This window comes from Nothobranchius furzeri, chromosome 10 (assembly GCF_043380555.1).
Source record: "Nothobranchius furzeri strain GRZ-AD chromosome 10, NfurGRZ-RIMD1, whole genome shotgun sequence".
NCBI classification, from domain to species: domain Eukaryota; kingdom Metazoa; phylum Chordata; class Actinopteri; order Cyprinodontiformes; family Nothobranchiidae; genus Nothobranchius; species Nothobranchius furzeri.
In genome coordinates, this window is record NC_091750.1 from 67,241,044 (window position 1) to 67,266,040 (window position 24,997).

Here is a 24,997-nt window from a genome sequence, read left to right on the forward strand (position 1 = left end):
AGGATCTCATCTTCTGACTAGAAATATGGCCAACCTTTCTATTGTTGCTGTCAACTCACTGGGCATTGGAGTTGTTTTTTCCCCCAAAAGAAGTTAGACAAATCACCAATTACTTGAGGTTTCAGTAGTTGCTAAACAACTCTATTCCAACAGCTTGTTCCTGTTTTATGACTTCTTTTGAGCTTTTGCATAGCTGTCTTTGTTTTTCTTGTCATCTTAGCAAAGTTTCCTCTGAAAGAAACGACATTTAAGACGGAATGTAAAGGAACATTTGCCGTGACCCGGATTCGAACCGGGGTTGCTGCGGCCACAACGCAGAGTACTAACCACTACACGATCACGGCACGTTTCCTCAGCTCCATCTGTAAGCCGTGGTGATCAGCTGTGACCACACCATTGTAAAGATGTCGACTTGAAAAGTGCTAGAGCTCATGAAAAAGCTTTATCAACATTTTCCTTCGAGCCGGATTTGAACCAGCAACCTAAGGATGTCTTTTGAGCTGCCTCTACAGTCCTCCGCTCTACCAACTGAGCTATCGAAGGGTGGTCAATGCTGGAAGCAATTAGTACTTTGTGCATTGTGTTTTTTAGTGCAACGTTTAATTTTTTTCTATTTGATCTTGTTCCAAACATAGATGCCTAAGTATTTTGGGTGAACGTTCAAAGTACATTTCCCCATCTCTACACACAAGAGGATCTCATCTTCTGACTAGAAATATGGCCAACCTTTCTATTGTTGCTGTCAACTCACTGGGCATTGGAGTTGTTTTTTCCCCCAAAAGAAGTTAGACAAATGACCAACTACTTTAGGTTTCAGTAGTTGCTAAACAACTCTATTCCAACAGCTTGTTCCTGTTTTATGACTTCTTTTGAGCTTTTGCATAGCTGTCTTTGTTTTTCTTGTCATCTTAGCAAAGTTTCCTCTGAAAGAAACGACATTTAAGACGGAATGTAAAGGAACATTTACCGTGACCCAGAATCGAACCGGGGTTGCTGAGGCCACAACGCTGAGTACTAACCACTATACGATCACGGCACGTTTCCTCAGCTCCATCTGTGATGATCAGCTGCAACCACACAATTGTAAAGATATCGACTTGAAAAGTGCGAGAGCTCATCAAAAAACTACATCAACAATTTCCTTCGAGCCTGATTTGAACCAGCGACCTAAGGATGTCTTTTGAGCTGCCTCTACAGTCCTCCGCTCTACTAACTGAGCTATCGAAGGGTGGTCAATGCTGGAAGCAATTAGTACTTTGTGCATTGTACTTTTTAGTGCAACGTTTAATTTTTTTCTATTTGATCTTGTTCCAAACATAGATGCCTAAGTATTTTGGGTGAACGTTCAAAGTACATTTCCCCATCTCTACACACAAGAGGATCTCATCTTCTGACTAGAAATATGGCCAACCTTTCTATTGTTGCTGTCAACTCACTGGGCATTGGAGTTGTTTTTTCCCCCAAAAGAAGTTAGACAAATCACTTGAGGTTTCAGTAGTTGCTAAACAACTCTATTCCAACAGCTTGTTCCTGTTTTATGACTTCTTTTGAGCTTTTGCATAGCTGTCTTTGTTTTTCTTGTCATCTTAGCAAAGTTTCCTCTGAAAGAAACGACATTTAAGACGGAATGTAATGGAACATTTGCCGTGACCCGGATTCGAACCGGGGTTGCTGCGGCCACAACGCAGAGTACTAACCACTATATGATCACGGCACATTTCCTCAGCTCCATCTGTGATGATCAGCTGCAACCACACAATTGTAAAGATATCGACTTGAAAAGTGCGAGAGCTCATCAAAAAACTACATCAACATTTTCCTTCGAGCCAGATTTGAACCAGCGACCTAAGGATGTCTTTTGAGCTGCCTCTACAGTCCTCCGCTCTACCAACTGAGCTATCGAAGAGTGGTCAATACTGGAAGCAATTAGTACTTTGTGCATTGTGTTTTTTAGTGCAACGTTTAATTTTTTTCTATTTGATCTTGTTCCAAACATAGATGCCTAAGTATTTTGGGTGAACGTTCAAAGTACATTTCCCCATCTCTACACACAAGAGGATCTCATCTTCTGACTAGAAATATGGCCAACCTTTCTATTGTTGCTGTCAACTCACTGGGCATTGGAGTTGTTTTTTCCCCCAAAAGAAGTTAGACAAATCACCAATTACTTGAGGTTTCAGTAGTTGCTAAACAACTCTATTCCAACAGCTTGTTCCTGTTTTATGACTTCTTTTGAGCTTTTGCATAGCTGTCTTTGTTTTTCTTGTCATCTTAGCAAAGTTTCCTCTGAAAGAAACGACATTTAAGACGGAATGTAAAGGAACATTTGCCGTGACCCGGATTCGAACCGGGGTTGCTGCGGCCACAACGCAGAGTACTAACCACTACACGATCACGGCACGTTTCCTCAGCTCCATCTGTAAGCCGTGGTGATCAGCTGTGACCACACCATTGTAAAGATGTCGACTTGAAAAGTGCTAGAGCTCATGAAAAAGCTTTATCAACATTTTCCTTCGAGCCGGATTTGAACCAGCGACCTAAGGATGTCTTTTGAGCTGCCTCTACAGTCCTCCGCTCAACCAACTGAGCTATCGAAGGGTGGTCAATGCTGGAAGCAATTAGTACTTTGTGCATTGTGTTTTTTAGTGCAACGTTTAATTTTTTTCTATTTGATCTTGTTCCAAACATAGATGCCTAAGTATTTTGGGTGAACGTTCAAAGTACATTTCCCCATCTCTACACACAAGAGGATCTCATCTTCTGACTAGAAATATGGCCAACCTTTCTATTGTTGCTGTCAACTCACTGGGCATTGGAGTTGTTTTTTCCCCCAAAAGAAGTTAGACAAATGACCAACTACTTTAGGTTTCAGTAGTTGCTAAACAACTCTATTCCAACAGCTTGTTCCTGTTTTATGACTTCTTTTGAGCTTTTGCATAGCTGTCTTTGTTTTTCTTGTCATCTTAGCAAAGTTTCCTCTGAAAGAAACGACATTTAAGACGGAATGTAAAGGAACATTTACCGTGACCCAGAATCGAACCGGGGTTGCTGAGGCCACAACGCTGAGTACTAACCACTATACGATCACGGCACGTTTCCTCAGCTCCATCTGTGATGATCAGCTGCAACCACACAATTGTAAAGATATCGACTTGAAAAGTGCGAGAGCTCATCAAAAAACTACATCAACAATTTCCTTCGAGCCTGATTTGAACCAGCGACCTAAGGATGTCTTTTGAGCTGCCTCTACAGTCCTCCGCTCTACTAACTGAGCTATCGAAGGGTGGTCAATGCTGGAAGCAATTAGTACTTTGTGCATTGTGTTTTTTAGTGCAACGTTTAATTTTTTTCTATTTGATCTTGTTCCAAACATAGATGCCTAAGTATTTTGGGTGAACGTTCAAAGTACATTTCCCCATCTCTACACACAAGAGGATCTCATCTTCTGACTAGAAATATGGCCAACCTTTCTATTGTTGCTGTCAACTCACTGGGCATTGGAGTTGTTTTTTCCCCCAAAAGAAGTTAGACAAATCACTTGAGGTTTCAGTAGTTGCTAAACAACTCTATTCCAACAGCTTGTTCCTGTTTTATGACTTCTTTTGAGCTTTTGCATAGCTGTCTTTGTTTTTCTTGTCATCTTAGCAAAGTTTCCTCTGAAAGAAACGACATTTAAGACGGAATGTAATGGAACATTTGCCGTGACCCGGATTCGAACCGGGGTTGCTGCGGCCACAACGCAGAGTACTAACCACTATACGATCACGGCACGTTTCCTCAGCTCCATCTGTAAGCTGTGGTGATCAGCTGTGACCACACCATTGTAAAGATGTCGACTTGAAAAGTGCTAGAGCTCATGAAAAAGCTCTATCAACATTTTCCTTCGAGCTGGATTTGAACCAGCGACCTAAGGATGTCTTTTGAGCTGCCTCTACAGTCCTCCGCTCTACCAACTGAGCTATCGAAGGGTGGTCAATGCTGGAAGCAATTAGTACTTTGTGCATTGTGTTTTTTAGTGCAACGTTTAATTTTTTTCTATTTGATCTTGTTCCAAACATAGATGCCTAAGTATTTTGGGTGAACGTTCAAAGTACATTTCCCCATCTCTACACACAAGAGGATCTCATCTTCTGACTAGAAATATGACCAACCTTTCTATTGTTGCTGTCAACTCACTGGGCATTGGAGTTGTTTTTTCCCCCAAAAGAAGTTAGACAAATGACCAACTACTTTAGGTTTCAGTAGTTGCTAAACAACTCTATTCCAACAGCTTGTTCCTGTTTTATGACTTCTTTTGAGCTTTTGCATAGCTGTCTTTGTTTTTCTTGTCATCTTAGCAAAGTTTCCTCTGAAAGAAACGACATTTAAGACGGAATGTAAAGGAACATTTACCGTGACCCAGAATCGAACCGGGGTTGCTGCGGCCACAACGCTGAGTACTAACCACTATACGATCACGGCACGTTTCCTCAGCTCCATCTGTGACGATCAGCTGCAACCACACAATTGTAAAGATATCGACTTGAAAAGTGCGAGAGCTCATCAAAAAACTACATCAACATTTTCCTTCGAGCCGGATTTGAACCAGCGACCTAAGGATGTCTTTTGAGCTGCCTCTACAGTCCTCCGCTCTACCAACTGAGCTATCGAAGGGTGGTCAATGCTGGAAGCAATTAGTACTTTGTGCATTGTGTTTTTTAGTGCAACGTTTAATTTTTTTCTATTTGATCTTGTTCCAAACATAGATGCCTAAGTATTTTGGGTGAACGTTCAAAGTACATTTCCCCATCTCTACACACAAGAGGATCTCATCTTCTGACTAGAAATATGGCCAACCTTTCTATTGTTGCTGTCAACTCACTGGGCATTGGAGTTGTTTTTTCCCCCAAAAGAAGTTAGACAAATCACCAATTACTTGAGGTTTCAGTAGTTGCTAAACAACTCTATTCCAACAGCTTGTTCCTGTTTTATGACTTCTTTTGAGCTTTTGCATAGCTGTCTTTGTTTTTCTTGTCATCTTAGCAAAGTTTCCTCTGAAAGAAACGACATTTAAGACGGAATGTAAAGGAATATTTGCCGTGACCCGGATTCGAACCGGGGTTGCTGCGGCCACAACGCAGAGTACTAATCACTATACGATCACGGCACGTTTCCTCAGCTCCATCTGTAAGCCGTGGTGATCAGCTGTGACCACACCATTGTAAAGATGTCGACTTGAAAAGTGCTAGAGCTCATGAAAAAGCTTTATCAACATTTTCCTTCGAGCCGGATTTGAACCAGCGACCTAAGAATGTCTTTTGAGCTGCCTCTACAGTCCTCCGCTCTACCAACTGAGCTATCGAAGGGTGGTCAATGCTGGAAGCAATTAGTACTTTGTGCATTGTGTTTTTTAGTGCAACGTTTAATTTTTTTCTATTTGATCTTGTTCCAAACATAGATGCCTAAGTATTTTGGGTGAACGTTCAAAGTACATTTCCCCATCTCTACACACAAGAGGATCTCATCTTCTGACTAGAAATATGGCCAACCTTTCTATTGTTGCTGTCAACTCAGTGGGCATTGGAGTTGTTTTTTCCCCCAAAAGAAGTTAGACAAATGACCAACTACTTTAGGTTTCAGTAGTTGCTAAACAACTCTATTCCAACAGCTTGTTCCTGTTTTATGACTTCTTTTGAGCTTTTGCATAGCTGTCTTTGTTTTTCTTGTCATCTTAGCAAAGTTTCCTCTGAAAGAAACGACATTTAAGACGGAATGTAAAGGAACATTTACCGTGACCCAGAATCAAACCGGGGTTGCTGCGGCCACAACGCTGAGTACTAACCACTATACGATCACGGCACGTTTCCTCAGCTCCATCTGTGATGATCAGCTGCAACCACACAATTGTAAAGATATCGACTTGAAAAGTGCGAGAGCTCATCAAAAAACTACATCAACAATTTCCTTCGAGCCGGATTTGAACCAGCGATCTAAGGATGTCTTTTGAGCTGCCTCTACAGTCCTCCGCTCTACTAACTGAGCTATCGAAGGGTGGTCAATGCTGGAAGCAATTAGTACTTTGTGCATTGTGTTTTTTAGTGCAACGTTTAATTTTTTTCTATTTGATCTTGTTCCAAACATAGATGCCTAAGTATTTTGGGTGAACGTTCAAAGTACATTTCCCCATCTCTACACACAAGAGGATCTCATCTTCTGACTAGAAATATGGCCAACCTTTCTATTGTTGCTGTCAACTCACTGGGCATTGGAGTTGTTTTTTCCCCCAAAAGAAGTTAGACAAACCACAAATTACTTGAGGTTTCAGTAGTTGCTAAACAACTCTATTCCAACAGCTTGTTCCTGTTTTATGACTTCTTTTGAGCTTTTGCATAGCTGTCTTTGTTTTTCTTGTCATCTTAGCAAAGTATCCTCTGAAAGAAACGACATTTAAGACGGAATGTAATGGAACATTTGCCGTGACCCGGATTCGAACCGGGGTTGCTGCGGCCACAACGCAGAGTACTAACCACTATACGATCACGGCACGTTTCCTCAGCTCCATCTGTAAGCTGTGGTGATCAGCTGTGACCACACCATTGTAAAGATGTCGACTTGAAAAGTGCTAGAGCTCATGAAAAAGCTTTATCAACATTTTCCTTCGAGCCGGATTTGAACCAGCGACCTAAGGATGTCTTTTGAGCTGCCTCTACAGTCCTCCGCTCTACCAACTGAGCTATCGAAGGGTGGTCAATGCTGGAAGCAATTAGTACTTTGTGCATTGTGTTTTTTAGTGCAACGTTTAATTTTTTTCTATTTGATCTTGTTCCAAACATAGATGCCTGAGTATTTTGGGTGAACGTTCAAAGTACATTTCCCCATCTCTACACACAAGAGGATCTCATCTTCTGACTAGAAATATGGCCAACCTTTCTATTGTTGCTGTCAACTCACTGGGCATTGGAGTTGTTTTTTCCCCCAAAAGAAGTTAGACAAACCACAAATTACTTGAGGTTTCAGTAGTTGCTAAACAACTCTATTCCAACAGCTTGTTCCTGTTTTATGACTTCTTTTGAGCTTTTGCATAGCTGTCTTTGTTTTTCTTGTCATCTTAGCAAAGTTTCCTCTGAAAGAAACGACATTTAAGACGGAATGTAATGGAACATTTGCCGTGACCCGGATTCGAACCGGGGTTGCTGCGGCGACAACGCAGAGTACTAACCACTATACGATCACGGCACGTTTCCTCAGCTCCATCTGTAAGCTGTGGTGATCAGCTGTGACCACACCATTGTAAAGATGTCGACTTGAAAAGTGCTAGAGCTCATGAAAAAGCTTTATCAACATTTTCCTTTGAGCCGGATTTGAACCAGCGACCTAAGGATGTCTTTTGAGCTGCCTCTACAGTCCTCCGCTCTACCAACTGAGCTATCGAAGAGTGGTCAATACTGGAAGCAATTAGTACTTTGTGCATTGTGTTTTTTAGTGCAACGTTTAATTTTTTTCTATTTGATCTTGTTCCAAACATAGATGCCTAAGTATTTTGGGTGAACGTTCAAAGTACATTTCCCCATCTCTACACACAAGAGGATCTCATCTTCTGACTAGAAATATGGCCAACCTTTCTATTGTTGCTGTCAACTCACTGGGCATTGGAGTTGTTTTTTCCCCCAAAAGAAGTTAGACAAATCACCAATTACTTGAGGTTTCAGTAGTTGCTAAACAACTCTATTCCAACAGCTTGTTCCTGTTTTATGACTTCTTTTGAGCTTTTGCATAGCTGTCTTTGTTTTTCTTGTCATCTTAGCAAAGTATCCTCTGAAAGAAACGACATTTAAGACGGAATGTAATGGAACATTTGCCGTGACCCGGATTCGAACCGGGGTTGCTGCGGCCACAACGCAGAGTACTAACCACTATACGATCACGGCACGTTTCCTCAGCTCCATCTGTAAGCTGTGGTGATCAGCTGTGACCACACCATTGTAAAGATGTCGACTTGAAAAGTGCTAGAGCTCATGAAAAAGCTTTATCAACATTTTCCTTCGAGCCGGATTTGAACCAGCGACCTAAGGATGTCTTTTGAGCTGCCTCTACAGTCCTCCGCTCTACCAACTGAGCTATCGAAGGGTGGTCAATGCTGGAAGCAATTAGTACTTTGTGCATTGTGTTTTTTAGTGCAACGTTTAATTTTTTTCTATTTGATCTTGTTCCAAACATAGATGCCTGAGTATTTTGGGTGAACGTTCAAAGTACATTTCCCCATCTCTACACACAAGAGGATCTCATCTTCTGACTAGAAATATGGCCAACCTTTCTATTGTTGCTGTCAACTCACTGGGCATTGGAGTTGTTTTTTCCCCCAAAAGAAGTTAGACAAACCACAAATTACTTGAGGTTTCAGTAGTTGCTAAACAACTCTATTCCAACAGCTTGTTCCTGTTTTATGACTTCTTTTGAGCTTTTGCATAGCTGTCTTTGTTTTTCTTGTCATCTTAGCAAAGTTTCCTCTGAAAGAAACGACATTTAAGACGGAATGTAATGGAACATTTGCCGTGACCCGGATTCGAACCGGGGTTGCTGCGGCGACAACGCAGAGTACTAACCACTATACGATCACGGCACGTTTCCTCAGCTCCATCTGTAAGCTGTGGTGATCAGCTGTGACCACACCATTGTAAAGATGTCGACTTGAAAAGTGCTAGAGCTCATGAAAAAGCTTTATCAACATTTTCCTTTGAGCCGGATTTGAACCAGCGACCTAAGGATGTCTTTTGAGCTGCCTCTACAGTCCTCCGCTCTACCAACTGAGCTATCGAAGAGTGGTCAATACTGGAAGCAATTAGTACTTTGTGCATTGTGTTTTTTAGTGCAACGTTTAATTTTTTTCTATTTGATCTTGTTCCAAACATAGATGCCTAAGTATTTTGGGTGAACGTTCAAAGTACATTTCCCCATCTCTACACACAAGAGGATCTCATCTTCTGACTAGAAATATGGCCAACCTTTCTATTGTTGCTGTCAACTCACTGGGCATTGGAGTTGTTTTTTCCCCCAAAAGAAGTTAGACAAATCACCAATTACTTGAGGTTTCAGTAGTTGCTAAACAACTCTATTCCAACAGCTTGTTCCTGTTTTATGACTTCTTTTGAGCTTTTGCATAGCTGTCTTTGTTTTTCTTGTCATCTTAGCAAAGTTTCCTCTGAAAGAAACGACATTTAAGACGGAATGTAAAGGAACATTTGCCGTGACCCGGATTCGAACCGGGGTTGCTGCGGCCACAACGCAGAGTACTAACCACTATACGATCACGGCACGTTTCCTCAGCTCCATCTGTAAGCTGTGGTGATCAGCTGTGACCACACCATTGTAAAGATGTCGACTTGAAAAGTGCTAGAGCTCATGAAGAAGCTTTATCAACATTTTCCTTCGAGCCAGATTTGAACCAGCGACCTAAGGATGTCTTTTGAGCTGCCTCTACAGTCCTCCGCTCTACCAACTGAGCTATCGAAGGGTGGTCAATGCTGGAAGCAATTAGTACTTTGTGCATTGTGTTTTTTAGTGCAACGTTTAATTTTTTTCTATTTGATCTTGTTCCAAACATAGATGCCTAAGTATTTTGGGTGAACGTTCAAAGTACATTTCCCCATCTCTACACACAAGAGGATCTCAACTTCTGACTAGAAATATGGCCAACCTTTCTATTGTTGCTGTCAACTCACTGGGCATTGGAGTTGTTTTTTCCCCCAAAAGAAGTTAGACAAATGACCAACTATTTTAGGTTTCAGTAGTTGCTAAACAACTCTATTCCAACAGCTTGTTCCTGTTTTATGACTTCTTTTGAGCTTTTGCATAGCTGTCTTTGTTTTTCTTGTCATCTTAGCAAAGTTTCCTCTGAAAGAAACGACATTTAAGACGGAATGTAAAGGAACATTTACCGTGACCCAGAATCAAACCGGGGTTGCTGCGGCCACAACGCTGAGTACTAACCACTATACGATCACGGCACGTTTCCTCAGCTCCATCTGTGATGATCAGCTGCAACTACACAATTGTAAAGATATCGACTTGAAAAGTGCGAGAGCTCATCAAAAAACTACATCAACATTTTCCTTCGAGCCGGATTTGAACCAGCGACCTAAGGATGTCTTTTGAGCTGCCTCTACAGTCCTCCGCTCTACCAACTGAGCTATCGAAGAGTGGTCAATACTGGAAGCAATTAGTACTTTGTGCATTGTGTTTTTTAGTGCAACGTTTAATTTTTTTCTATTTGATCTTGTTCCAAACATAGATGCCTAAGTATTTTGGGTGAACGTTCAAAGTACATTTCCCCATCTCTACACACAAGAGGATCTCATCTTCTGACTAGAAATATGGCCAACCTTTCTATTGTTGCTGTCAACTCACTGGGCATTGGAGTTGTTTTTTCCCCCAAAAGAAGTTAGACAAATCACCAATTACTTGAGGTTTCAGTAGTTGCTAAACAACTCTATTCCAACAGCTTGTTCCTGTTTTATGACTTCTTTTGAGCTTTTGCATAACTGTCTTTGTTTTTCTTGTCATCTTAGCAAAGTATCCTCTGAAAGAAACGACATTTAAGACGGAATGTAATGGAACATTTGCCGTGACCCGGATGCGAACCGGGGTTGCTGCGGCCACAACGCAGAGTACTAACCACTATACGATCACGGCACGTTTCCTCAGCTCCATCTGTAAGCTGTGGTTATCAGCTCTGACCACACCATTGTAAAGATGTCGACTTGAAAAGTGCTAGAGCTCATGAAAAAGCTTTATCAACATTTTCCTTCGAGCCGGATTTGAACCAGCGACCTAAGGATGTCTTTTGAGCTGCCTCTACAGTCCTCCGCTCTACCAACTGAGCTATCGAAAGGTGGTCAATGCTGGAAGCAATTAGTACTTTGTGCATTGTGTTTTTTAGTGCAACGTTTAATTTTTTTCTATTTGATCTTGTTCCAAACATAGATGCCTAAGTATTTTGGGTGAACGTTCAAAGTACATTTCCCCATCTCTACACACAAGAGGATCTCATCTTCTGACTAGAAATATGGCCAACCTTTCTATTGTTGCTGTCAACTCACTGGGCATTGGAGTTGTTTTTTCCCCCAAAAGAAGTTAGACAAACCACCAATTACTTGAGGTTTCAGTAGTTGCTAAACAACTCTATTCCAACAGCTTGTTCCTGTTTTATGACTTCTTTTGAGCTTTTGCATAGCTGTCTTTGTTTTTCTTGTCATCTTAGCAAAGTTTCCTCTGAAAGAAACGACATTTAAGACGGAATGTAATGGAACATTTGCCGTGACCCGGATTCGAACCGGGGTTGCTGCGGCCACAACGCAGAGTACTAACCACTATACGATCACGGCACGTTTCCTCAGCTCCATCTGTAAGCTGTGGTGATCAGCTGTGACCACACCATTGTAAAGATGTCGACTTGAAAAGTGCTAGAGCTCATGAAAAAGCTCTATCAACATTTTCCTTCGAGCTGGATTTGAACCAGCGACCTAAGGATGTCTTTTGAGCTGCCTCTACAGTCCTCCGCTCTACCAACTGAGCTATCGAAGGGTGGTCAATGCTGGAAGCAATTAGTACTTTGTGCATTGTGTTTTTTAGTGCAACGTTTAATTTTTTTCTATTTGATCTTGTTCCAAACATAGATGCCTAAGTATTTTGGGTGAACGTTCAAAGTACATTTCCCCATCTCTACACACAAGAGGATCTCATCTTCTGACTAGAAATATGACCAACCTTTCTATTGTTGCTGTCAACTCACTGGGCATTGGAGTTGTTTTTTCCCCCAAAAGAAGTTAGACAAATGACCAACTACTTTAGGTTTCAGTAGTTGCTAAACAACTCTATTCCAACAGCTTGTTCCTGTTTTATGACTTCTTTTGAGCTTTTGCATAGCTGTCTTTGTTTTTCTTGTCATCTTAGCAAAGTTTCCTCTGAAAGAAACGACATTTAAGACGGAATGTAAAGGAACATTTACCGTGACCCAGAATCGAACCGGGGTTGCTGCGGCCACAACGCTGAGTACTAACCACTATACGATCACGGCACGTTTCCTCAGCTCCATCTGTGACGATCAGCTGCAACCACACAATTGTAAAGATATCGACTTGAAAAGTGCGAGAGCTCATCAAAAAACTACATCAACATTTTCCTTCGAGCCGGATTTGAACCAGCGACCTAAGGATGTCTTTTGAGCTGCCTCTACAGTCCTCCGCTCTACCAACTGAGCTATCGAAGGGTGGTCAATGCTGGAAGCAATTAGTACTTTGTGCATTGTGTTTTTTAGTGCAACGTTTAATTTTTTTCTATTTGATCTTGTTCCAAACATAGATGCCTAAGTATTTTGGGTGAACGTTCAAAGTACATTTCCCCATCTCTACACACAAGAGGATCTCATCTTCTGACTAGAAATATGGCCAACCTTTCTATTGTTGCTGTCAACTCACTGGGCATTGGAGTTGTTTTTTCCCCCAAAAGAAGTTAGACAAATCACAGATTACTTGAGGTTTCAGTAGTTGCTAAACAACTCTATTCCAACAGCTTGTTCCTGTTTTATGACTTCTTTTGAGCTTTTGCATAGCTGTCTTTGTTTTTCTTGTCATCTTAGCAAAGTTTCCTCTGAAAGAAACGACATTTAAGACGGAATGTAAAGGAATATTTGCCGTGACCCGGATTCGAACCGGGGTTGCTGCGGCCACAACGCAGAGTACTAATCACTATACGATCACGGCACGTTTCCTCAGCTCCATCTGTAAGCCGTGGTGATCAGCTGTGACCACACCATTGTAAAGATGTCGACTTGAAAAGTGCTAGAGCTCATGAAAAAGCTTTATCAACATTTTCCTTCGAGCCGGATTTGAACCAGCGACCTAAGAATGTCTTTTGAGCTGCCTCTACAGTCCTCCGCTCTACCAACTGAGCTATCGAAGGGTGGTCAATGCTGGAAGCAATTAGTACTTTGTGCATTGTGTTTTTTAGTGCAACGTTTAATTTTTTTCTATTTGATCTTGTTCCAAACATAGATGCCTAAGTATTTTGGGTGAACGTTCAAAGTACATTTCCCCCTCTCTACACACAAGAGGATCTCATCTTCTGACTAGAAATATGGCCAACCTTTCTATTGTTGCTGTCAACTCACTGGGCATTGGAGTTGTTTTTTCCCCCAAAAGAAGTTAGACAAATGACCAACTACTTTAGGTTTCAGTAGTTGCTAAACAACTCTATTCCAACAGCTTGTTCCTGTTTTATGACTTCTTTTGAGCTTTTGCATAGCTGTCTTTGTTTTTCTTGTCATCTTAGCAAAGTTTCCTCTGAAAGAAACGACATTTAAGACGGAATGTAAAGGAACATTTACCGTGACCCAGAATCAAACCGGGGTTGCTGCGGCCACAACGCTGAGTACTAACCACTATACGATCACGGCACGTTTCCTCAGCTCCATCTGTGATGATCAGCTGCAACCACACAATTGTAAAGATATCGACTTGAAAAGTGCGAGAGCTCATCAAAAAACTACATCAACAATTTCCTTCGAGCCGGATTTGAACCAGCGATCTAAGGATGTCTTTTGAGCTGCCTCTACAGTCCTCCGCTCTACTAACTGAGCTATCGAAGGGTGGTCAATGCTGGAAGCAATTAGTACTTTGTGCATTGTGTTTTTTAGTGCAACGTTTAATTTTTTTCTATTTGATCTTGTTCCAAACATAGATGCCTAAGTATTTTGGGTGAACGTTCAAAGTACATTTCCCCATCTCTACACACAAGAGGATCTCATCTTCTGACTAGAAATATGGCCAACCTTTCTATTGTTGCTGTCAACTCACTGGGCATTGGAGTTGTTTTTTCCCCCAAAAGAAGTTAGACAAACCACAAATTACTTGAGGTTTCAGTAGTTGCTAAACAACTCTATTCCAACAGCTTGTTCCTGTTTTATGACTTCTTTTGAGCTTTTGCATAGCTGTCTTTGTTTTTCTTGTCATCTTAGCAAAGTATCCTCTGAAAGAAACGACATTTAAGACGGAATGTAATGGAACATTTGCCGTGACCCGGATTCGAACCGGGGTTGCTGCGGCCACAACGCAGAGTACTAACCACTATACGATCACGGCACGTTTCCTCAGCTCCATCTGTAAGCTGTGGTGATCAGCTGTGACCACACCATTGTAAAGATGTCGACTTGAAAAGTGCTAGAGCTCATGAAAAAGCTTTATCAACATTTTCCTTCGAGCCGGATTTGAACCAGCGACCTAAGGATGTCTTTTGAGCTGCCTCTACAGTCCTCCGCTCTACCAACTGAGCTATCGAAGGGTGGTCAATGCTGGAAGCAATTAGTACTTTGTGCATTGTGTTTTTTAGTGCAACGTTTAATTTTTTTCTATTTGATCTTGTTCCAAACATAGATGCCTGAGTATTTTGGGTGAACGTTCAAAGTACATTTCCCCATCTCTACACACAAGAGGATCTCATCTTCTGACTAGAAATATGGCCAACCTTTCTATTGTTGCTGTCAACTCACTGGGCATTGGAGTTGTTTTTTCCCCCAAAAGAAGTTAGACAAACCACAAATTACTTGAGGTTTCAGTAGTTGCTAAACAACTCTATTCCAACAGCTTGTTCCTGTTTTATGACTTCTTTTGAGCTTTTGCATAGCTGTCTTTGTTTTTCTTGTCATCTTAGCAAAGTTTCCTCTGAAAGAAACGACATTTAAGACGGAATGTAATGGAACATTTGCCGTGACCCGGATTCGAACCGGGGTTGCTGCGGCGACAACGCAGAGTACTAACCACTATACGATCACGGCACGTTTCCTCAGCTCCATCTGTAAGCTGTGGTGATCAGCTGTGACCACACCATTGTAAAGATGTCGACTTGAAAAGTGCTAGAGCTCATGAAAAAGCTTTATCAACATTTTCCTTTGAGCCGGATTTGAACCAGCGACCTAAGGCTGTCTTTTGAGCTGCCTCTACAGTCCTCCGCTCTACCAACTGAGCTATCGAAGAGTGGTCAATACTGGAAGCAATTAGTACTTTGTGCATTGTGTTTTTTAGTGCAACGTTTAATTTTTTTCTATTTGATCTTGTTCCAAACATAGATGCCTAAGTATTTTGGGTGAACGTTCAAAGTACATTTCCCCATCTCTACACACAAGAGGATCTCATCTTCTGACTAGAAATATGGCCAACCTTTCTATTGTTGCTGTCAACTCACTGGGCATTGGAGTTGTTTTTTCCCCCAAAAGAAGTTAGACAAATCACCAATTACTTGAGGTTTCAGTAGTTGCTAAACAACTCTATTCCAACAGCTTGTTCCTGTTTTATGACTTCTTTTGAGCTTTTGCATAGCTGTCTTTGTTTTTCTTGTCATCTTAGCAAAGTATCCTCTGAAAGAAACGACATTTAAGACGGAATGTAATGGAACATTTGCCGTGACCCGGATTCGAACCGGGGTTGCTGCGGCGACAACGCAGAGTACTAACCACTATACGATCACGGCACGTTTCCTCAGCTCCATCTGTAAGCTGTGGTGATCAGCTGTGACCACACCATTGTAAAGATGTCGACTTGAAAAGTGCTAGAGCTCATGAAAAAGCTTTATCAACATTTTCCTTCGAGCCGGATTTGAACCAGCGACCTAAGGATGTCTTTTGAGCTGCCTCTACAGTCCTCCGCTCTACCAACTGAGCTATCGAAAGGTGGTCAATGCTGGAAGCAATTAGTACTTTGTGCATTGTGTTTTTTAGTGCAACGTTTAATTTTTTTCTATTTGATCTTGTTCCAAACATAGATGCCTAAGTATTTTGGGTGAACGTTCAAAGTACATTTCCCCATCTCTACACACAAGAGGATCTCATCTTCTGACTAGAAATATGGCCAACCTTTCTATTGTTGCTGTCAACTCACTGGGCATTGGAGTTGTTTTTTCCCCCAAAAGAAGTTAGACAAACCACCAATTACTTGAGGTTTCAGTAGTTGCTAAACAACTCTATTCCAACAGCTTGTTCCTGTTTTATGACTTCTTTTGAGCTTTTGCATAGCTGTCTTTGTTTTTCTTGTCATCTTAGCAAAGTTTCCTCTGAAAGAAACGACATTTAAGACGGAATGTAATGGAACATTTGCCGTGACCCGGATTCGAACCGGGGTTGCTGCGGCCACAACGCAGAGTACTAACCACTATACGATCACGGCACGTTTCCTCAGCTCCATCTGTAAGCTGTGGTGATCAGCTGTGACCACACCATTGTAAAGATGTCGACTTGAAAAGTGCTAGAGCTCATGAAAAAGCTCTATCAACATTTTCCTTCGAGCTGGATTTGAACCAGCGACCTAAGGATGTCTTTTGAGCTGCCTCTACAGTCCTCCGCTCTACCAACTGAGCTATCGAAGGGTGGTCAATGCTGGAAGCAATTAGTACTTTGTGCATTGTGTTTTTTAGTGCAACGTTTAATTTTTTTCTATTTGATCTTGTTCCAAACATAGATGCCTAAGTATTTTGGGTGAACGTTCAAAGTACATTTCCCCATCTCTACACACAAGAGGATCTCATCTTCTGACTAGAAATATGACCAACCTTTCTATTGTTGCTGTCAACTCACTGGGCATTGGAGTTGTTTTTTCCCCCAAAAGAAGTTAGACAAATGACCAACTACTTTAGGTTTCAGTAGTTGCTAAACAACTCTATTCCAACAGCTTGTTCCTGTTTTATGACTTCTTTTGAGCTTTTGCATAGCTGTCTTTGTTTTTCTTGTCATCTTAGCAAAGTTTCCTCTGAAAGAAACGACATTTAAGACGGAATGTAAAGGAACATTTACCGTGACCCAGAATCGAACCGGGGTTGGTGCGGCCACAACGCTGAGTACTAACCACTATACGATCACGGCACGTTTCCTCAGCTCCATCTGTGACGATCAGCTGCAACCACACAATTGTAAAGATATCGACTTGAAAAGTGCGAGAGCTCATCAAAAAACTACATCAACATTTTCCTTCGAGCCGGATTTGAACCAGCGACCTAAGGATGTCTTTTGAGCTGCCTCTACAGTCCTCCGCTCTACCAACTGAGCTATCGAAGGGTGGTCAATGCTGGAAGCAATTAGTACTTTGTGCATTGTGTTTTTTAGTGCAACGTTTAATTTTTTTCTATTTGATCTTGTTCCAAACATAGATGCCTAAGTATTTTGGGTGAACGTTCAAAGTACATTTCCCCATCTCTACACACAAGAGGATCTCATCTTCTGACTAGAAATATGGCCAACCTTTCTATTGTTGCTGTCAACTCACTGGGCATTGGAGTTGTTTTTTCCCCCAAAAGAAGTTAGACAAATCACCAATTACTTGAGGTTTCAGTAGTTGCTAAACAACTCTATTCCAACAGCTTGTTCCTGTTTTATGACTTCTTTTGAGCTTTTGCATAGCTGTCTTTGTTTTTCTTGTCATCTTAGCAAAGTTTCCTCTGAAAGAAACGACATTTAAGACGGAATGTAAAGGAATATTTGCCGTGACCCGGATTCGAACCGGGGTTGCTGCGGCCACAACGCAGAGTACTAATCACTATACGATCACGGCACGTTTCCTCAGCTCCATCTGTAAGCCGTGGTGATCAGCTGTGACCACACCATTGTAAAGATGTCGACTTGAAAAGTGCTAGAGCTCATGAAAAAGCTTTATCAACATTTTCCTTCGAGCCGGATTTGAACCAGCGACCTAAGAATGTCTTTTGAGCTGCCTCTACAGTCCTCCGCTCTACCAACTGAGCTATCGAAGGGTGGTCAATGCTGGAAGCAATTAGTACTTTGTGCATTGTGTTTTTTAGTGCAACGTTTAATTTTTTTCTATTTGATCTTGTTCCAAACATAGATGCCTAAGTATTTTGGGTGAACGTTCAAAGTACATTTCCCCCTCTCTACACACAAGAGGATCTCATCTTCTGACTAGAAATATGGCCAACCTTTCTATTGTTGCTGTCAACTCACTGGGCATTGGAGTTGTTTTTTCCCCCAAAAGAAGTTAGACAAATGACCAACTACTTTAGGTTTCAGTAGTTGCTAAACAACTCTATTCCAACAGCTTGTTCCTGTTTTATGACTTCTTTTGAGCTTTTGCATAGCTGTCTTTGTTTTTCTTGTCATCTTAGCAAAGTTTCCTCTGAAAGAAACGACATTTAAGACGGAATGTAAAGGAACATTTACCGTGACCCAGAATCAAACCGGGGTTGCTGCGGCCACAACGCTGAGTACTAACCACTATACGATCACGGCACGTTTCCTCAGCTCCATCTGTGATGATCAGCTGCAACCACACAATTGTAAAGATATCGACTTGAAAAGTGCGAGAGCTCATCAAAAAACTACATCAACAATTTCCTTCGAGCCGGATTTGAACCAGCGATCTAAGGATGTCTTTTGAGCTGCCTCTACAGTCCTCCGCTCTACTAACTGAGCTATGGAAGGGTGGTCAATGCTGGAAGCAATTAGTACTTTGTGCATTGTGTTTTTTAGTGCAACGTTTAATTTTTTTCTATTTGATCTTGTTCCAAACATAGATGCCTAAGTATTTTGGGTGAACGTTCAAAGTACATTTCCCCATCTCTACACACAAGAGGATCTCATCTTCTGACTAGAAATATGGCCAACCTTTCTATTGTTGCTGTCAACTCACTGGGCATTGGAGTTGTTTTTTCCCCCAAAAGAAGTTAGACAAACCACAAATTACTTGAGGTTTCAGTAGTTGCTAAACAACTCTATTCCAACAGCTTGTTCCTGTTTTATGACTTCTTTTGAGCTTTTGCATAGCTGTCTTTGTTTTTCTTGTCATCTTAGCAAAGTATCCTCTGAAAGAAACGACATTTAAGACGGAATGTAATGGAACATTTGCCGTGACCCGGATTCGAACCGGGGTTGCTGCGGCCACAACGCAGAGTACTAACCACTATACGATCACGGCACGTTTCCTCAGCTCCATCTGTAAGCTGTGGTGATCAGCTGTGACCACACCATTGTAAAGATGTCGACTTGAAAAGTGCTAGAGCTCATGAAAAAGCTTTATCAACATTTTCCTTCGAGCCGGATTTGAACCAGCGACCTAAGGATGTCTTTTGAGCTGCCTCTACAGTCCTCCGCTCTACCAACTGAGCTATCGAAGGGTGGTCAATGCTGGAAGCAATTAGTACTTTGTGCATTGTGTTTTTTAGTGCAACGTTTAATTTTTTTCTATTTGATCTTGTTCCAAACATAGATGCCTGAGTATTTTGGGTGAACGTTCAAAGTACATTTCCCCATCTCTACACACAAGAGGATCTCATCTTCTGACTAGAAATATGGCCAACCTTTCTATTGTTGCTGTCAACTCACTGGGCATTGGAGTTGTTTTTTCCCCCAAAAGAAGTTAGACAAACCACAAATTACTTGAGGTTTCAGTAGTTGCTAAACAACTCTATTCCAACAGCTTGTTCCTGTTTTATGACTTCTTTTGAGCTTTTGCATAGCTGTCTTTGTTTTTCTTGTCATCTTAGCAAAGTTTCCTCTGAAAGAAACGACATTTAAGACGGAATGTAATGGAACATTTGCCGTGACCCGGATTCGAACCGGGGTTGCTGCGGCGACAACGCAGAGTACTAACCACTATACGATCACGGCACGTTTCCTCAGCTCCATCTGTAAGCTGTGGTGATCAGCTGTGACCACACCATTGTAAAGATGTCGACTTGAAAAGTGCTAGAGCTCATGAAAAAGCTTTATCAACATTTTCCTTTGAGCCGGATTTGAACCAGCGACCTAAGGCTGTCTTTTGAGCTGCCTCTACAGTCCTCCGCTCTACCAACTGAGCTATCGAAGAGTGGTCAATACTGGAAGCAATTAGTACTTTGTGCATTGTGTTTTTTAGTGCAACGTTTAATTTTTTTCTATTTGATCTTGTTCCAAACATAGATGCCTAAGTATTTTGGGTGAACGTTCAAAGTACATTTCCCCATCTCTACACACAAGAGGATCTCATCTTCTGACTAGAAATATGGCCAACCTTTCTATTGTTGCTGTCAACTCACTGGGCATTGGAGTTGTTTTTTCCCCCAAAAGAAGTTAGACAAATCACCAATTACTTGAGGTTTCAGTAGTTGCTAAACAACTCTATTCCAACAGCTTGTTCCTGTTTTATGACTTCTTTTGAGCTTTTGCATAGCTGTCTTTGTTTTTCTTGTCATCTTAGCAAAGTATCCTCTGAAAGAAACGACATTTAAGACGGAATGTAATGGAACATTTGCCGTGACCCGGATTCGAACCGGGGTTGCTGCGGCCACAACGCAGAGTACTAACCACTATACGATCACGGCACGTTTCCTCAGCTCCATCTGTAAGCTGTGGTGATCAGCTGTGACCACACCATTGTAAAGATGTCGACTTGAAAAGTGCTAGAGCTCATGAAAAAGCTTTATCAACATTTTCCTTCGAGCCGGATTTGAACCAGCGACCTAAGGATGTCTTTTGAGCTGCCTCTACAGTCCTCCGCTCTACCAACTGAGCTATCGAAGGGTGGTCAATGCTGGAAGCAATTAGTACTTTGTGCATTGTGTTTTTTAGTGCAACGTTTAATTTTTTTCTATTTGATCTTGTTCCAAACATAGATGCCTGAGTATTTTGGGTGAACGTTCAAAGTACATTTCCCCATCTCTACACACAAGAGGATCTCATCTTCTGACTAGAAATATGGCCAACCTTTCTATTGTTGCTGTCAACTCACTGGGCATTGGAGTTGTTTTTTCCCCCAAAAGAAGTTAGACAAACCACAAATTACTTGAGGTTTCAGTAGTTGCTAAACAACTCTATTCCAACAGCTTGTTCCTGTTTTATGACTTCTTTTGAGCTTTTGCATAGCTGTCTTTGTTTTTCTTGTCATCTTAGCAAAGTTTCCTCTGAAAGAAACGACATTTAAGACGGAATGTAATTGAACATTTGCCGTGACCCGGATTCGAACCGGGGTTGCTGCGGCGACAACGCAGAGTACTAACCACTATACGATCACGGCACGTTTCCTCAGCTCCATCTGTAAGCTGTGGTGATCAGCTGTGACCACACCATTGTAAAGATGTCGACTTGAAAAGTGCTAGAGCTCATGAAAAAGCTTTATCAACATTTTCCTTTGAGCCGGATTTGAACCAGCGACCTAAGGATGTCTTTTGAGCTGCCTCTACAGTCCTCCGCTCTACCAACTGAGCTATCGAAGAGTGGTCAATACTGGAAGCAATTAGTACTTTGTGCATTGTGTTTTTTAGTGCAACGTTTAATTTTTTTCTATTTGATCTTGTTCCAAACATAGATGCCTAAGTATTTTGGGTGAACGTTCAAAGTACATTTCCCCATCTCTACACACAAGAGGATCTCATCTTCTGACTAGAAATATGGCCAACCTTTCTATTGTTGCTGTCAACTCACTGGGCATTGGAGTTGTTTTTTCCCCCAAAAGAAGTTAGACAAATCACCAATTACTTGAGGTTTCAGTAGTTGCTAAACAACTCTATTCCAACAGCTTGTTCCTGTTTTATGACTTCTTTTGAGCTTTTGCATAGCTGTCTTTGTTTTTCTTGTCATCTTAGCAAAGTTTCCTCTGAAAGAAACGACATTTAAGACGGAATGTAAAGGAACATTTGCCGTGACCCGGATTCGAACCGGGGTTGCTGCGGCCACAATGCAGAGTACTAACCACTATACGATCACGGCACGTTTCCTCAGCTCCATCTGTAAGCTGTGGTGATCAGCTGTGACCACACCATTGTAAAGATGTCGACTTGAAAAGTGCTAGAGCTCATGAAGAAGCTTTATCAACATTTTCCTTCGAGCCAGATTTGAACCAGCGACCTAAGGATGTCTTTTGAGCTGCCTCTACAGTCCTCCACTCTACCAACTGAGCTATCGAAGGGTGGTCAATGCTGGAAGCAATTAGTACTTTGTGCATTGTGTTTTTTAGTGCAACGTTTAATTTTTTTCTATTTGATCTTGTTCCAAACATAGATGCCTAAGTATTTTGGGTGAACGTTCAAAGTACATTTCCCCATCTCTACACACAAGAGGATCTCAACTTCTGACTAGAAATATGGCCAACCTTTCTATTGTTGCTGTCAACTCACTGGGCATTGGAGTTGTTTTTTCCCCCAAAAGAAGTTAGACAAATGACCAACTATTTTAGGTTTCAGTAGTTGCTAAACAACTCTATTCCAACAGCTTGTTCCTGTTTTATGACTTCTTTTGAGCTTTTGCATAGCTGTCTTTGTTTTTCTTGTCATCTTAGCAAAGTTTCCTCTGAAAGAAACGACATTTAAGACGGAATGTAAAGGAACATTTACCGTGACCCAGAATCAAACCGGGGTTGCTGCGGCCACAACGCTGAGTACTAACCACTATACGATCACGGCACGTTTCCTCAGCTCCATCTGTGATGATCAGCTGCAACTACACAATTGTAAAGATATCGACTTGAAAAGTGCGAGAGCTCATCAAAAAACTACATCAACATTTTCCTTCGAGCCGGATTTGAACCAGCGACCTAAGGATGTCTTTTGAGCTGCCTCTACAGTCCTCCGCTCTACCAACTGAGCTATCGAAGAGTGGTCAATACTGGAAGCAATTAGTACTTTGTGCATTGTGTTTTTTAGTGCAACGTTTAATTTTTTTCTATTTGATCTTGTTCCAAACATAGATGCCTAAGTATTTTGGGTGAACGTTCAAAGTACATTTCCCCATCTCTACACACAAGAGGATCTCATCTTCTGACTAGAAATATGGCCAACCTTTCTATTGTTGCTGTCAACTCACTGGGCATTGGAGTTGTTTTTTCCCCCAAAAGAAGTTAGACAAATCACCAATTACTTGAGGTTTCAGTAGTTGCTAAACAACTCTATTCCAACAGCTTGTTCCTGTTTTATGACTTCTTTTGAGCTTTTGCATAACTGTCTTTGTTTTTCTTGTCATCTTAGCAAAGTATCCTCTGAAAGAAACGACATTTAAGACGGAATGTAATGGAACATTTGCCGTGACCCGGATGCGAACCGGGGTTGCTGCGGCCACAACGCAGAGTACTAACCACTATACGATCACGGCACGTTTCCTCAGCTCCATCTGTAAGCTGTGGTTATCAGCTCTGACCACACCATTGTAAAGATGTCGACTTGAAAAGTGCTAGAGCTCATGAAAAAGCTTTATCAACATTTTCCTTCGAGCCGGATTTGAACCAGCGACCTAAGGATGTCTTTTGAGCTGCCTCTACAGTCCTCCGCTCTACCAACTGAGCTATCGAAAGGTGGTCAATGCTGGAAGCAATTAGTACTTTGTGCATTGTGTTTTTTAGTGCAACGTTTAATTTTTTTCTATTTGATCTTGTTCCAAACATAGATGCCTAAGTATTTTGGGTGAACGTTCAAAGTACATTTCCCCATCTCTACACACAAGAGGATCTCATCTTCTGACTAGAAATATGGCCAACCTTTCTATTGTTGCTGTCAACTCACTGGGCATTGGAGTTGTTTTTTCCCCCAAAAGAAGTTAGACAAACCACCAATTACTTGAGGTTTCAGTAGTTGCTAAACAACTCTATTCCAACAGCTTGTTCCTGTTTTATGACTTCTTTTGAGCTTTTGCATAGCTGTCTTTGTTTTTCTTGTCATCTTAGCAAAGTTTCCTCTGAAAGAAACGACATTTAAGATGGAATGTAATGGAACATTTGCCGTGACCCGGATTCGAACCGGGGTTGCTGCGGCCACAACGCAGAGTACTAACCACTATACGATCACGGCACGTTTCCTCAGCTCCATCTGTAAGCTGTGGTGATCAGCTGTGACCACACCATTGTAAAGATGTCGACTTGAAAAGTGCTAGAGCTCATGAAAAAGCTTTATCAACATTTTCCTTTGAGCCGGATTTGAACCAGCGACCTAAGGATGTCTTTTGAGCTGCCTCTACAGTCCTCCGCTCTACCAACTGAGCTATCGAAGAGTGGTCAATACTGGAAGCAATTAGTACTTTGTGCATTGTGTTTTTTAGTGCAACGTTTAATTTTTTTCTATTTGATCTTGTTCCAAACATAGATGCCTAAGTATTTTGGGTGAACGTTCAAAGTACATTTCCCCATCTCTACACACAAGAGGATCTCATCTTCTGACTAGAAATATGGCCAACCTTTCTATTGTTGCTGTCAACTCACTGGGCATTGGAGTTGTTTTTCCCCCCAAAAGAAGTTAGACAAATCACCAATTACTTGAGGTTTCAGTAGTTGCTAAACAACTCTATTCCAACAGCTTGTTCCTGTTTTATGACTTCTTTTGAGCTTTTGCATAGCTGTCTTTGTATTTCTTGTCATCTTAGCAAAGTTTCCTCTGAAAGAAACGACATTTAAGACGGAATGTAAAGGAACATTTGCCGTGACCCGGATTCGAACCAGGGTTGCTGCGGCCACAATGCAGAGTACTAACCACTATACGATCACGGCACGTTTCCTCAGCTCCATCTGTAAGCTGTGGTGATCAGCTGTGACCACACCATTGTAAAGATGTCGACTTGAAAAGTGCTAGAGCTCATGAAGAAGCTTTATCAACATTTTCCTTCGAGCCAGATTTGAACCAGCGACCTAAGGATGTCTTTTGAGCTGCCTCTACAGTCCTCCGCTCTACCAACTGAGCTATCGAAGGGTGGTCAATGCTGGAAGCAATTAGTACTTTGTGCATTGTGTTTTTTAGTGCAACGTTTAATTTTTTTCTATTTGATCTTGTTCCAAACATAGATGCCTAAGTATTTTGGGTGAACGTTCAAAGTACATTTCCCCATCTCTACACACAAGAGGATCTCATCTTCTGACTAGAAATATGGCCAACCTTTCTATTGTTGCTGTCAACTCACTGGGCATTGGAGTTGTTTTTTCCCCCAAAAGAAGTTAGACAAATGACCAACTACTTTAGGTTTCAGTAGTTGCTAAACAACTCTATTCCAACAGCTTGTTCCTGTTTTATGACTTCT

The 24,997-nt window shown here is 41.5% G+C and overlaps 41 non-coding genes across 41 annotated transcripts; all 41 read right to left on the minus strand.

Annotated features, from left to right (window-relative positions):
- Positions 1–272: 272 nt before the first annotated feature.
- trnah-gug (transfer RNA histidin (anticodon GUG)) lies at positions 273–344 on the minus strand. The gene has a single exon. It is a non-coding gene; the product is annotated as a tRNA-His (tRNA).
- A 110-nt stretch (positions 345–454) lies between these two features.
- Positions 455–543, minus strand: trnay-gua (transfer RNA tyrosine (anticodon GUA)). Its single transcript is given in 2 exon segments — positions 455–490; positions 507–543. It is a non-coding gene; the product is annotated as a tRNA-Tyr (tRNA).
- A 1,784-nt stretch (positions 544–2,327) lies between these two features.
- Positions 2,328–2,399, minus strand: trnah-gug (transfer RNA histidin (anticodon GUG)). Its single transcript has one exon. It is a non-coding gene; the product is annotated as a tRNA-His (tRNA).
- Positions 2,400–2,509: 110 nt separating this feature from the next.
- Positions 2,510–2,598, minus strand: trnay-gua (transfer RNA tyrosine (anticodon GUA)). The gene is given in 2 exon segments: positions 2,510–2,545; positions 2,562–2,598. It is a non-coding gene; the product is annotated as a tRNA-Tyr (tRNA).
- A 1,099-nt stretch (positions 2,599–3,697) lies between these two features.
- On the minus strand, positions 3,698–3,769 carry trnah-gug (transfer RNA histidin (anticodon GUG)). Its single transcript has one exon. It is a non-coding gene; the product is annotated as a tRNA-His (tRNA).
- A 110-nt stretch (positions 3,770–3,879) lies between these two features.
- On the minus strand, positions 3,880–3,968 carry trnay-gua (transfer RNA tyrosine (anticodon GUA)). The gene is given in 2 exon segments: positions 3,880–3,915; positions 3,932–3,968. It is a non-coding gene; the product is annotated as a tRNA-Tyr (tRNA).
- Positions 3,969–4,564: 596 nt separating this feature from the next.
- On the minus strand, positions 4,565–4,653 carry trnay-gua (transfer RNA tyrosine (anticodon GUA)). The gene is given in 2 exon segments: positions 4,565–4,600; positions 4,617–4,653. It is a non-coding gene; the product is annotated as a tRNA-Tyr (tRNA).
- Positions 4,654–5,256: 603 nt separating this feature from the next.
- On the minus strand, positions 5,257–5,345 carry trnay-gua (transfer RNA tyrosine (anticodon GUA)). The gene is given in 2 exon segments: positions 5,257–5,292; positions 5,309–5,345. It is a non-coding gene; the product is annotated as a tRNA-Tyr (tRNA).
- A 1,106-nt stretch (positions 5,346–6,451) lies between these two features.
- On the minus strand, positions 6,452–6,523 carry trnah-gug (transfer RNA histidin (anticodon GUG)). Its single transcript has one exon. It is a non-coding gene; the product is annotated as a tRNA-His (tRNA).
- A 110-nt stretch (positions 6,524–6,633) lies between these two features.
- On the minus strand, positions 6,634–6,722 carry trnay-gua (transfer RNA tyrosine (anticodon GUA)). Its single transcript is given in 2 exon segments — positions 6,634–6,669; positions 6,686–6,722. It is a non-coding gene; the product is annotated as a tRNA-Tyr (tRNA).
- A 421-nt stretch (positions 6,723–7,143) lies between these two features.
- On the minus strand, positions 7,144–7,215 carry trnad-guc (transfer RNA aspartic acid (anticodon GUC)). The gene has a single exon. It is a non-coding gene; the product is annotated as a tRNA-Asp (tRNA).
- A 620-nt stretch (positions 7,216–7,835) lies between these two features.
- trnah-gug (transfer RNA histidin (anticodon GUG)) lies at positions 7,836–7,907 on the minus strand. Its single transcript has one exon. It is a non-coding gene; the product is annotated as a tRNA-His (tRNA).
- A 110-nt stretch (positions 7,908–8,017) lies between these two features.
- On the minus strand, positions 8,018–8,106 carry trnay-gua (transfer RNA tyrosine (anticodon GUA)). Its single transcript is given in 2 exon segments — positions 8,018–8,053; positions 8,070–8,106. It is a non-coding gene; the product is annotated as a tRNA-Tyr (tRNA).
- A 421-nt stretch (positions 8,107–8,527) lies between these two features.
- On the minus strand, positions 8,528–8,599 carry trnad-guc (transfer RNA aspartic acid (anticodon GUC)). Its single transcript has one exon. It is a non-coding gene; the product is annotated as a tRNA-Asp (tRNA).
- A 620-nt stretch (positions 8,600–9,219) lies between these two features.
- trnah-gug (transfer RNA histidin (anticodon GUG)) lies at positions 9,220–9,291 on the minus strand. Its single transcript has one exon. It is a non-coding gene; the product is annotated as a tRNA-His (tRNA).
- Positions 9,292–9,401: 110 nt separating this feature from the next.
- On the minus strand, positions 9,402–9,490 carry trnay-gua (transfer RNA tyrosine (anticodon GUA)). The gene is given in 2 exon segments: positions 9,402–9,437; positions 9,454–9,490. It is a non-coding gene; the product is annotated as a tRNA-Tyr (tRNA).
- A 595-nt stretch (positions 9,491–10,085) lies between these two features.
- Positions 10,086–10,175, minus strand: trnay-gua (transfer RNA tyrosine (anticodon GUA)). Its single transcript is given in 2 exon segments — positions 10,086–10,122; positions 10,139–10,175. It is a non-coding gene; the product is annotated as a tRNA-Tyr (tRNA).
- Positions 10,176–10,778: 603 nt separating this feature from the next.
- Positions 10,779–10,867, minus strand: trnay-gua (transfer RNA tyrosine (anticodon GUA)). The gene is given in 2 exon segments: positions 10,779–10,814; positions 10,831–10,867. It is a non-coding gene; the product is annotated as a tRNA-Tyr (tRNA).
- Positions 10,868–11,288: 421 nt separating this feature from the next.
- trnah-gug (transfer RNA histidin (anticodon GUG)) lies at positions 11,289–11,360 on the minus strand. The gene has a single exon. It is a non-coding gene; the product is annotated as a tRNA-His (tRNA).
- A 110-nt stretch (positions 11,361–11,470) lies between these two features.
- trnay-gua (transfer RNA tyrosine (anticodon GUA)) lies at positions 11,471–11,559 on the minus strand. Its single transcript is given in 2 exon segments — positions 11,471–11,506; positions 11,523–11,559. It is a non-coding gene; the product is annotated as a tRNA-Tyr (tRNA).
- Positions 11,560–12,155: 596 nt separating this feature from the next.
- Positions 12,156–12,244, minus strand: trnay-gua (transfer RNA tyrosine (anticodon GUA)). Its single transcript is given in 2 exon segments — positions 12,156–12,191; positions 12,208–12,244. It is a non-coding gene; the product is annotated as a tRNA-Tyr (tRNA).
- Positions 12,245–12,847: 603 nt separating this feature from the next.
- trnay-gua (transfer RNA tyrosine (anticodon GUA)) lies at positions 12,848–12,936 on the minus strand. The gene is given in 2 exon segments: positions 12,848–12,883; positions 12,900–12,936. It is a non-coding gene; the product is annotated as a tRNA-Tyr (tRNA).
- Positions 12,937–14,042: 1,106 nt separating this feature from the next.
- trnah-gug (transfer RNA histidin (anticodon GUG)) lies at positions 14,043–14,114 on the minus strand. Its single transcript has one exon. It is a non-coding gene; the product is annotated as a tRNA-His (tRNA).
- A 110-nt stretch (positions 14,115–14,224) lies between these two features.
- On the minus strand, positions 14,225–14,313 carry trnay-gua (transfer RNA tyrosine (anticodon GUA)). The gene is given in 2 exon segments: positions 14,225–14,260; positions 14,277–14,313. It is a non-coding gene; the product is annotated as a tRNA-Tyr (tRNA).
- A 421-nt stretch (positions 14,314–14,734) lies between these two features.
- On the minus strand, positions 14,735–14,806 carry trnad-guc (transfer RNA aspartic acid (anticodon GUC)). The gene has a single exon. It is a non-coding gene; the product is annotated as a tRNA-Asp (tRNA).
- Positions 14,807–15,426: 620 nt separating this feature from the next.
- Positions 15,427–15,498, minus strand: trnad-guc (transfer RNA aspartic acid (anticodon GUC)). The gene has a single exon. It is a non-coding gene; the product is annotated as a tRNA-Asp (tRNA).
- A 110-nt stretch (positions 15,499–15,608) lies between these two features.
- Positions 15,609–15,697, minus strand: trnay-gua (transfer RNA tyrosine (anticodon GUA)). The gene is given in 2 exon segments: positions 15,609–15,644; positions 15,661–15,697. It is a non-coding gene; the product is annotated as a tRNA-Tyr (tRNA).
- A 421-nt stretch (positions 15,698–16,118) lies between these two features.
- trnah-gug (transfer RNA histidin (anticodon GUG)) lies at positions 16,119–16,190 on the minus strand. The gene has a single exon. It is a non-coding gene; the product is annotated as a tRNA-His (tRNA).
- Positions 16,191–16,300: 110 nt separating this feature from the next.
- Positions 16,301–16,389, minus strand: trnay-gua (transfer RNA tyrosine (anticodon GUA)). The gene is given in 2 exon segments: positions 16,301–16,336; positions 16,353–16,389. It is a non-coding gene; the product is annotated as a tRNA-Tyr (tRNA).
- A 596-nt stretch (positions 16,390–16,985) lies between these two features.
- On the minus strand, positions 16,986–17,074 carry trnay-gua (transfer RNA tyrosine (anticodon GUA)). Its single transcript is given in 2 exon segments — positions 16,986–17,021; positions 17,038–17,074. It is a non-coding gene; the product is annotated as a tRNA-Tyr (tRNA).
- Positions 17,075–17,677: 603 nt separating this feature from the next.
- On the minus strand, positions 17,678–17,766 carry trnay-gua (transfer RNA tyrosine (anticodon GUA)). The gene is given in 2 exon segments: positions 17,678–17,713; positions 17,730–17,766. It is a non-coding gene; the product is annotated as a tRNA-Tyr (tRNA).
- A 1,106-nt stretch (positions 17,767–18,872) lies between these two features.
- On the minus strand, positions 18,873–18,944 carry trnah-gug (transfer RNA histidin (anticodon GUG)). The gene has a single exon. It is a non-coding gene; the product is annotated as a tRNA-His (tRNA).
- Positions 18,945–19,054: 110 nt separating this feature from the next.
- Positions 19,055–19,143, minus strand: trnay-gua (transfer RNA tyrosine (anticodon GUA)). Its single transcript is given in 2 exon segments — positions 19,055–19,090; positions 19,107–19,143. It is a non-coding gene; the product is annotated as a tRNA-Tyr (tRNA).
- A 421-nt stretch (positions 19,144–19,564) lies between these two features.
- trnad-guc (transfer RNA aspartic acid (anticodon GUC)) lies at positions 19,565–19,636 on the minus strand. The gene has a single exon. It is a non-coding gene; the product is annotated as a tRNA-Asp (tRNA).
- Positions 19,637–20,256: 620 nt separating this feature from the next.
- On the minus strand, positions 20,257–20,328 carry trnah-gug (transfer RNA histidin (anticodon GUG)). The gene has a single exon. It is a non-coding gene; the product is annotated as a tRNA-His (tRNA).
- A 110-nt stretch (positions 20,329–20,438) lies between these two features.
- trnay-gua (transfer RNA tyrosine (anticodon GUA)) lies at positions 20,439–20,527 on the minus strand. Its single transcript is given in 2 exon segments — positions 20,439–20,474; positions 20,491–20,527. It is a non-coding gene; the product is annotated as a tRNA-Tyr (tRNA).
- A 421-nt stretch (positions 20,528–20,948) lies between these two features.
- On the minus strand, positions 20,949–21,020 carry trnad-guc (transfer RNA aspartic acid (anticodon GUC)). The gene has a single exon. It is a non-coding gene; the product is annotated as a tRNA-Asp (tRNA).
- A 1,486-nt stretch (positions 21,021–22,506) lies between these two features.
- trnay-gua (transfer RNA tyrosine (anticodon GUA)) lies at positions 22,507–22,596 on the minus strand. Its single transcript is given in 2 exon segments — positions 22,507–22,543; positions 22,560–22,596. It is a non-coding gene; the product is annotated as a tRNA-Tyr (tRNA).
- Positions 22,597–23,199: 603 nt separating this feature from the next.
- Positions 23,200–23,288, minus strand: trnay-gua (transfer RNA tyrosine (anticodon GUA)). The gene is given in 2 exon segments: positions 23,200–23,235; positions 23,252–23,288. It is a non-coding gene; the product is annotated as a tRNA-Tyr (tRNA).
- A 421-nt stretch (positions 23,289–23,709) lies between these two features.
- On the minus strand, positions 23,710–23,781 carry trnah-gug (transfer RNA histidin (anticodon GUG)). Its single transcript has one exon. It is a non-coding gene; the product is annotated as a tRNA-His (tRNA).
- An 802-nt stretch (positions 23,782–24,583) lies between these two features.
- Positions 24,584–24,672, minus strand: trnay-gua (transfer RNA tyrosine (anticodon GUA)). The gene is given in 2 exon segments: positions 24,584–24,619; positions 24,636–24,672. It is a non-coding gene; the product is annotated as a tRNA-Tyr (tRNA).
- Positions 24,673–24,997: the final 325 nt, after the last annotated feature.